Below are 9,861 nucleotides of genomic sequence, written 5' to 3'. Positions count from 1 at the left end.
CCCCGCTCCCCTCCTCCCCTTCCTCACCCTGCACCGCCTCTCCTTCTAGTCCTGGACCCCTTCCTCCCTGCTCCCCACCTTCCTCCTCCCCCTTTTCCTCCTCCTCCTTGCCCCCGCCCCCCTCCCCCTGCACGTCTCCCCCATGTTCCTGTTGCAGTCCAGATGGGCCCCCCTTTCCCTCCCCCAGTCAGGGTTCTCCCATGACCCAGTGCAGGCACCTCAGCCCCCTCGCACCAAACCAGGGAGGTGGCGGGCGTCTTTCCACTTCCTGGATGAGAAAACAGAGCAGGCGCTAGGCTCATTCAGACCCAAGGCCGCGATGGAAGCCCAGGACTTATTGGGCCAGAAACTTGGATCCCAAAGCTGTCGGCCTCCAGAACCGGTTAGACAAGAGGCCGGGCAGCGGCTGGCCTGGGAATTGCCAGGGTCACTGCCAGCAGCACTGGCTGGGGGTCCTCACTGCCTTGGGAGGGGTGTGCAGGGGGGTGGCTCAGGCCCGGAGAGGGACCTGCCGAATCCTTGGGCAGCAGGGCCCAGCGCAGGGCTTGCTGTGAGTCCTGGTGGGGTGGTGTGGGCACGCGGCCTTGGCTGTGGCCCCCACAGACTTCGCGGTTTTGTCTGGTCGAGGCTGGGTTGGCTCCGGAGAGCGCTGCGTGTGCCTCAGCGTGTCTGTGACGGCAGTGTTGACATCTGTCCAGGTAGACCACTCAGAATTTAACGTAAGACTCAAGAGTAAACATCCTTTGGTTGGTTTCCATTGGCACTTTGGGGATCTTGTTTAATCCAACACTGCAGGTGGGCAGGGGCAAATAGAGACCCAGGGTGCTGGCCTGAGCCCTCCTACTCCTTGTGCGCAGCCGTCTCCACAGTCCCTGCCCACAGGGGCCCCAGAGGGAGGCCTGCGGCTAGTGGGAGGTCAGGGAGGGCATCCTGGAGGAGGCAGCCTTGAACTGGAAGATGGACGAGAGGAAGGCAGGAGGGTATGCATGTTGAGGTCACCCAGCGGGCGGGGGATATAACTCACCTGTAAGGTGGGGTGGAAATGTGGAATTTACTTGGAAGACATCACTGAGTCATTGAGATGTGACCTCGGCGAGGTATTTTAAGGTCTGGAAACTGACGTGATTGGACAGCCCGTGGACCGACGGCGTCTCCCTTGTAAGCTGGCTCCCGGGCAAGCTGGTCGCGGGCACACCATGGACGGCGGCTTCAGTTAAAGAGGGGACAGCAGGAGCTCCGACCACCTGGAGGTCCCGGGGGTGCTTATTGCTTACCTTCCACCACATCCAAGAGTCCACCCCATTCCTAGACTTTAACCCTGTTTCGGGGTTGGGGAAACTGAGGCACAGAAGCAGCAGGAGGAGAAAGAGCTGTAAGAGGCGGCAGAGACCTAGGTTTTGAGCAGGTCACTTTCTGTCTTAGGGACTCCCCCTCCTAACCTGGTGTTGCCCCCGTCGGCCACCCTTCCCACAATAGTCATGGTCACTGTCACGGCCGTCCGGCCCTAACTGCAGGCTTGATTGCCCCACCGCTCACCCCCAGCAGCCTCCCAGGGCAGGGACTGTGGCTCCTCCCTCTTACAGATGAGGAAACCGAGGCAAGGAGGCTCCGGTGACTTTCCGAGGCCACAGGGCCAGTGAGTGACTGGGGGGCCAGCTGTGCTGTGGCCGTGGCACCGTCCAGGGCACTGAGGTCGCCATGCTTGGGGACAGTCGGCCGGTGACTGCCCTTCAGATCTCTACAAAGTCAGCACGGGGGTAGAAGAATGATTTTTTCAGAGAAATTGTTAAACTTTCCCCTCCATCCTTAGGTGAAAATAGGTGCTCAGAGAACATGCACCTACCAGGTGTACCCAGCGGCTTCCAGGCAGCCTGGGGGCCCATTTGAGGGGCGCCCCTCTGGGCCGGGACTGCAGGTAGGGCTGGCCTGGAAGATGGCCACTGTGGGGCTCTTGCGGGTGACACCCTACTCCCGAGCCCTGCCCCGGCGACTTCCATGGAGGCTCCTGGGTGCTGTCCACGCTGCTGGGTCCCAGGAAGGCAGGAGACCTGGCTGGGCCCTGGGCCCTGTTTGCCTACCTCTCAGACGGGCTCCCGCAGCAGCAGGCTGGCCCGAGGCCCAGAGGGAATAAGTGGCCCTCAGTAGGGGTGGGGTGGTGCTGTGCCCAGGAGCCGACTCCCCACCATCAGGTGGCCTGGAGCTGCTAACCAGAGTGGCTAGCCACTTCGTCGGTGCCTCGGTTTCCCCACCTGTACAGTATGGACAACGTTATTACCTATCGTAGGGCCACTGGCAAGATCACGTGACTTGTTAATTTGTGCAAAGCACCTCTTCAAGTGTCAGTATCCGTTCCCCTGAGAGCGGGAGGGGTGTGGGGGGTGAGCGTGCGTGGAGGTGGCCCTGCCCTCGGCCGAGGGGCACAGCTGCTCACTCTCCGGTGACCCTGGACTGAGCCGAGCAGTGAGTTCTTTCTCGCTGGAGCCCGGTGACCATGCATCCGAAGGAACTGGTTTGGCAGGTCAGGAGTCCAGAGACTCCGGGGCGCCGTCCCCTCCCTTCCCCCACTCGTGGTAGAATGAAAACCAGGGAAGAAAACGCTGTGGGCGGCAGTGTGTTATCTCCAGGAGAGCTTTGGGGGTGGAAGCCAGGGAGGAATTTGAACCAGCGGGGATGCGGGTGGGGCTTCTGGAAATTGCCTCTCCTTTTTTTTTTTAATGTTTATTTATTTTTGAGACAGGAGCCGGTAAGGGCAGAGAGAGGAGACAAAATCCAAAGCAGGCTCCAGGCTCTGAGCCGTCAGCACAGAGCCCGATGCGGGGTTGGAACCCACGAACTGTGAGATCGTGACCTGAGCCAAAGTCGGACGCTTAACCGACTGAGCCCCCAGGGGCCCCGAGTCCCCTTTTTTAACACGACCACAGAACTGTTACTGCACTGAAAACAGTTAACACGGGGCACCCGGCCGGCTCAGTCAGCGGAGCGTGCCACTCTGGATCTCAGGGTTGTGAGTTCAACCCCCATGTTGGGTGTAGAGATGACTTAAAAATAAAATCCTCAAAAAAACCCCCCAAAACACAACCAATTAGCATAATTCCATAATACCCAATTTTTTTTTTTTTTAATTCAGGATCCTGGTAAGGTCCATGCACTTTGGTCCGTTAATCTGACCTGGGAGGCTCCGACCCTCCCTCTTTCCGCGTGGTCCGGGCCTTGCTGCCTCCACAGTGACCGCTGCACCGTGTCCGGCTCCGAACGCACTGACCCTTCAGCGGGACGTCACTTTTTCCACTTCCTCTGAGCTCATTGAAGTGTTGGGTAGGGCTGGTGTCCATGGCTGGTGTCAGATCAGGACGGGGGGTCTGAGGGGAGCTGGCTGGCCCCCCCCGAGGCGGCACCGGGAGGAGGGATCAGCCGGGCTGGGACGTCCCCCTGACTTCGTCCCTGCCGCTCACGGCTGCCGGAGCAGGGACCTGCGGCCAGCGCACGGAGGGGGCTCTGGAAGGGGCCCCGGGAGTCAGAACCAGTTCCCTGGCCCTGGAAGGGGGAGTGGCCTGACCTTCCTGTCGGTCGGGCCTGGTGCCCTTTGTTCTCTGGCACAGTGAGGGGAAGGGTCTTTCCTTGACCCGTCCAAACAGTAACCGCGCCTTTCTCTAAAGAGGTACCTGAAGGTGGAGGGTGGGTTTATGGGGGCCCCAGGGATCCTGCTTCAGTTTCCAAAGAGGCATCTGAGTAGGGAGATTTGAATTCAGATGGAATTATTATTGTTGTTATTTTTTTAAAGTTTTTAAAAAAGATTTTATTAAAAAAATTTTTACATTTATTTAGTATAGAGAGACAGAGTATGAACGGGGGAGGGTCAGAGCGAGAGGGAGGCACAGAATTGGAGGCAGCTCCAGGCTCCGAGCTGTCAGCGCAGAGCCCGACGCGGGGCCTGAACCAATGAACTGCGAAATTGTGACCTGAGCTGAAGTCGGTTGCTCCACCAACTGAGCCCCCCAGAAGATTTTATTTTTAAGTACTCTCCTCCCAGCTTGGGGTTTGAACTTATAACCCTGAGAACCATCGAGCCAGCCAGGCACTCCCAGATTGTACTGGACTTGGGCCAGTGGTAATAATGGAAACCATTTATGGGTCACTCATTCCCTGCAAGAGCCGTGGGTTCCAGGTAGCTGAGACAGCGTGTGCAAAGGCCCGGAGGCAGGGACAGCTCAGCTCGATGTGTTTGAGGGGCAACCCCGACTGACTTGAGGCCCATGGGGCTGGAGCGGAGAAAGTGGGCGTGGTAGGAGGTGCCAGGAGACGGTGGGGGGTGGGGGCACGAAGAGTCAGTCTTTCAGGCGCTTTGCCAGGGGTTGAATTTCATTCCAAGAACTGCAGGCAGCTGGTGCTCAGAGCACAGAGGGCGTCAGGTGTGGCTTGAGCAGCTGGGGTATGCAAGTGCAGCCCTCGGGGAGAGGTGTGGGTGGTCTGAGGGTGCAGAGCATGGGACCGGACGCCCCTGAGGCCAGGCTAGGTCACCCTGGAGGCCTGAGGTGTGCGATGGAGACTGTGACAGAGACCCAGACTGTGTCTCCCGGGGCAGCGCATCCTGGGTGGCAGAGAATGGAGCGAGTGGTCCTGGATTGTGGGTAAGACCAGGCCAGGGAGGCCTTGAATGCCAGACTCAGATGCTCCCAGCTCCTGTTCTATCCGCAGCCCTGGGCTGGGGGGAGCCGCACGCGGCCCTGGCTGTCGGTGAACGCGCAGTGATGGGTGAGCACAGGACGTACGATGCAGGCTGATGAGGACTGTGACGGGGCTGGGGGCTGCCAGAGCCCAGAGGAAGCCCCTCTCCCGGCCTGGGGGAGCCCGGCAACCGAAGCATCAGGACACTTTTGATGAAGAGAAAACCCACTTCTGAACTGGCCCCCAGGTCAAGGGGGTGTATCAGCTCGTGTTGCTGAAATGGTAGGGCAGCATGGAGATCAGGTATGGCTTGCTCAGGCTGTGGCAGTTCCCTACCCCTTTATACGGACCTCTGGATCTTCAGCGGGGAGTGAGTTGGCTGCAGCCGTTCCTGGCCTCCTCTGGCTTTTTAGAGAGAGAGACGTCTCCAGCGGTCCTCTCTTGAGATCTCAGAAGCATCTGGAAATCTGCCTGGTGCCTCATGAGCCTGAATGAACCCATCCCTGAGCCCAGAGAAATCGCCGTGTGCTGATTGGCTCAGGCTTGGCTTCTCCAGCAAACCTCTGAGAAGGGAGACGGGATCACTCTTTGGGAGTCAGGACACCTGGCAGGGCTGCGCAGGTGACGGTGCGCACCTGAGCGAGCACGTGGGGACCCCAGGCAGGGCAGCAGGAGGGCGGAGGAAGGAGCCGTCTTGTCTGTCCAGAGGCCAAGGGAGCAGCTGAGTCTTGACTTTGGAGACAGAGGCATGAGATGCGGGAGGGGTGGGTGGCCCCGGCTCTGACAGGTCCCTTCGCTTTTTCAGAGTGGCAGAGTTCGCTGGGGCGTGGGGGCCCTGGTGGTCGTGCAGCTGGTCACGGCTTGATTGGTTGTTGGTGCCGCTGGTGTCTGACCCGGGCACCCTGCACCGGCTCCAGTGGCTTCCGGCCCCCCTGCCTGGACAGATGTCTGCTGTCGGGGGTGGGGAGGGGGGGTCTGAGTTAATGAATTGGGGCACAGCTGAAACAGAGGGCAAAAATTCATTTTTTGGGGGTACCACTAGAGAGCCCAGAATCCCAGCTCAGGGGCGACCCCTCTCGCCACCCTTGGGTGTGCCAGCCCCTTTCTCCATGGGTCTTGGTGCCTGTGAAATACGGGGTTAGGGGCCCTCCCCTTCTCCCCGAGCCCTTTAGCAGAACCCCTTTTCCTGAGACACAAGGTGAGCCCTTCCTCTGCGCGCCCTGCTCAGGACCGCACACTCCAGTTCCACACGGTGCTAATTTGCCCCGGGGTAAGTAGGGGCGGGTCGTGGCCGCCGCGTGAAGATAGTCGCTGTGCGGGTCTCTCTGAAACGTGCAAATGTATTTTTGTAGCAACAAACCATTTTGCTGTGAATTCTAAACCGATGAGCCCTGTGATTTGGAATCTCTTTTGCATAAATAACATCCACCTTGTTGCGGGGGCCTGCTCTGGTCCCTGTCCCCAGGGGGCGCAGCTCCCTGTCCCTGCCCGCCCTGGCTCCCTCCCACACCCTCCTCCCCGTCCTGGCCAGGGTGCACCCCTCCCCCACAGCTCAGGGGCAAGGACTTGGAGGGAGTTGAGGTGGGTGGACTCAGGTGGAGGGTGACGGGCTTGTGACCCGAAGCCACTGCCGAGGAGAGAGGGTCCATTTGGAGCGTCTGCATGTTGCTGGGCTCCCGGGGTCCGGTTGGAGCGAGTGCCCGGCGCTCAGCCCTCCTGAAACTGATGCGGTGCAGCCACAGTGACGTTACCCCAAGGCTCGCAGAAGTAGGTTTGCACTTGCACCCGGAGCAGGTTACGGACGGGGTAAGGGACGCCAACCGGACAGGGTCAGGTGCACTAACTGTATGCAGGAGGTTGTTGGGGGGGGTCCTCCAACACAGGTCGTGAGGATAAATAGGGACGGGGCAGTATAATATCCTTGTGTATTTGGTCTCTGTCCCATTTACTGGCAGAGGGAACCCTGGGGACCCTCCTGGGTGAGGGCGGTGTCCTTTCTTATTCATAAAGGGTCCCTTTTGACCTTGGCTGAGTTCATGCTAATGAGGCGACTGACTGGGGCTGGGCCCCATAGCACCAGGGTGAAGCTGGTGGCCAGAGGCCCCTCCCCCTCCCCCTGATTAGAGGGTTAGAACTTTCAGCCCCACCCCTCAGCCTCCAGGGAGGGGCCATCACCCACCCAGGTGACTTAGCCACACCTGTCCTCCCAAATGGCTGATGGGTAAAAGCTCTGAAACCATGTAGCCCTGGGCTTCCGGGTTGGCGACAGGTCCCGCGTGCTGGGAGGGTGGCATGCCCCGGGAGGGCTCTGTGGGCACCCCCCTCTCTGGCCCTCGCCCTGTGCGTCCTGATTGGCCTGTTCCTGAGTCATATCCTGTTCTGTGAACCTGTGACCATAAGTAAAGCACTTTCCTGAGTTCGTGGATTGTTCTGCTGAATCACTGAGCCTGAATGGGGGTTGTGGGAAGCCCCCGGACTTGGAGCCAAGTCAGACAAAAGTGCCACTTAGCCTGGGAACCTGGGACTTGGGACTGGTGCCTGATATGAGGGCAGTCGCTTGTGGGACTGAGCCCTTAGCCAGTGGGGTCTGTGCTGACCCCCGTCGTTGGTGTCAGAATAGGATTGAATTTTAGGACCCCCCCCTCCCCGTCATGTCAGAGAATCCGAGAAGCGGTGTTGAAATAACATTTGTTGTTTGAAGAAAACCACACGGGGACAGAAAGAACTTACACGGCTCAGGGAAGAGTGTGTCAAGGCCCTGGGGTAGGTGGCAGCAGCATGGGGTTGGGGAGAGCCTCGGATGAACGAGGTTTCTGTGGTTGTAGCCACGGGAGAAAGAGAGGAGGGGGGGCCCAGGGTGAGGGGCGAGGGTGGAGTCCAAGCTGCACTTGGTGGTGGCCCGGTGGGGGGGCCTTCTCCTCTTTACCTCCAGTTTTCTTGTTAGTAAGACCTTTCCTTCAGTCAGAGTCCCTTCCTTGCAAGGCCCCGGGTGCCCAGAGCAAAGTCCCATTAAATGGTAATTTTCAGAAAAGGGGGAACATCCGTGTCTGCCCTGCCACTGTAAAAATGAACAGTTAGACTGCCTTTAACCAGTGGCGGATGTCATGGGTTGTGGATCGGGAATATCGAAGTGAAAACGGAGGCACTTGGGGGCATTTGGGGGGTAGGAGGGCCAGGGAAGGCAGAGAAGTCTAGGAGCAGAAGAGAAGTCCGCCAGATGGGCTGGAATTTGGCTGGAATTTGCATGGCGGGTGGCCTTAGGCGAGAATGAATTTGCGTTGCTCTCTGCTGTCAACCGTTTGCAGTTACAAAGTAACTCCCAGAGGGGGGTCAGCTGACCCCGAGGGGGCGTCCTCCTTTCTAGACAAGGTGTGGATTTCCAGCGAGGCACAGACTCGCTCCCACAGCTCCACGAAGGCACCTGTGAGGACGGGTAGTAAATGCCAGGGGCCCCTTCATAGCATGGGATTCAAATAACCATTCAAGACGCTTGATGGGGGAAGGTACTGCAGAGACCAGCCTTGGAGTCACAGTTGAGTCCTGGCGACACAGAGCAACACCGTGAACTTCTGGAAGCAGCGGCGAGGCTGAACTCACGGTGGTGGGGACAGTGATGGAAGGTGCTGGAAGGTGCTGGAAGGTGCCCATGGTGATGTTCGTCTTTGCGTTTGTTTAAAAAGGTTTGATGTTTCCCACCGTGTTGGGGGTCGATCTGGTTCTAGGCTGGAGCCAGGAGACCTGGTTTAAGACCCCGCTCTCCACGGACTTGCTGTGCGACTGTGGGCAAGTCCCTTCCCCTCTCTGGGCCTCAGTTTTCCTGCTGTAATGACAGGCGGGATCCTGCAGCCTCTCCGCTCTGCGTCTGAGCCTGGGCTCTGCGGACGGTGCGCGCAGCTGCATCGGGACGCCCGGCCGCATTCGGGCCGCCCGGGACTGCGACAGCCACAGCCCTCCCTGCCGCCTCTTCGCGGGCTCTGCCCCGGCGGGCGACCCCGACCTCTGCTCGCCCTCAGTGTGACTGTCTGTGAAATGGAGGGACGCAGAGCAGCACTTACAACAGGGAGTTTGCAGACGTCGAAGGCCTTGAGTTCCTGAGTCCTTCATGCACGTGGTCTGTGCTGTCAGCCGCGGGTCACCGTAGCCCAGGTCACCGGGTCTCATACCGAGAGCAGTTCAGGCTTTTGCAAGAATGAAAAAAGCGTAAACGTGGAAAAATAAACGGGTTTATCATCCCTGGTCCTAAAACTCCTAGTAAACGGCATTTTAACAACGTACATTTCCTTTTGCCGTTAAAAAATCGGGCTAAACTGTAGGTGCCGTTTTCACCCAGCTTTGTGAATGTTTCCAAACGCCTTTATTGAGATACAATTCCCATAACAATGTAGTCTGGTGGTTTTCCCTGTGTTCACACATCACGTGAGACTGTCCCCACAGTCGATTTGGGGACATTTCTTCGCCTCAGAAGGCTTGCCCTGTCATGCTTGCCCGCTACCTCCCCGCCCTGCCCCCCACCCCCCCAGCCCCTGGCGGCCGCCGCCCACTTTCCTCTATGATGCAGCGGCCTGTTCTGGACGTTTCGTGTAAGGGCCGTCCTGCCCTCTGCCTGACTTCTCTCACCGACACGGCACTCTCAGGGCTCATCCGCGGGGTAGCACATGTCAGCACGGCGTCCCTTTTCACGGACAAACCATATTCCGTTACTTGGACACTAGCAGGGACTTTTGTAAAGATTTGCGCAGGTGCCGAACCGCTATCCCGGGCACAGAGTAACCACGATTGGTAACTCCCAGCCATATGGCCCCAAGTTCCAACTGATCATTGCAGGCCTCAGTTTCCCCCTCCAGGAAATGGGCACAGGAGTGAGCCTGCATCTCTCTGGGCAGAGATGCTGGGGGCCTTGGAAGGATTCGGCCCTGAAAGGGCTGTTTGCACTCAGAGTGTGCCCCACCCCCACTGCCCCTGCCCTGCTCTCCCGGGACACCGGCTGCTTGGGGACAGGGAGCTGCGTCCAGGGGCACCAGTCCCGAGGAAGAGGCCCACACGGGCTCAGGCTCCCTCAGCTGCAGGAGCCCTCTGGGGGAGCCCTGTGTGGAGGCCGGCCTGCCTGGGTGGAGGGATCCGCTGCCCCTGGGATCTTATGTTCAGAGAGAAGAGCAAACCGGGCCCTGCTCGAAGGGCGCTTCCCTCACTCCTTGA

Source organism: Suricata suricatta, chromosome 10, assembly GCF_006229205.1.
Source record: "Suricata suricatta isolate VVHF042 chromosome 10, meerkat_22Aug2017_6uvM2_HiC, whole genome shotgun sequence".
Taxonomy (NCBI): Eukaryota; Metazoa; Chordata; class Mammalia; order Carnivora; family Herpestidae; genus Suricata; species Suricata suricatta.
The sequence above is the reverse complement of the archived record's forward strand: the minus strand, read 5'-3'. Positions refer to the sequence as shown.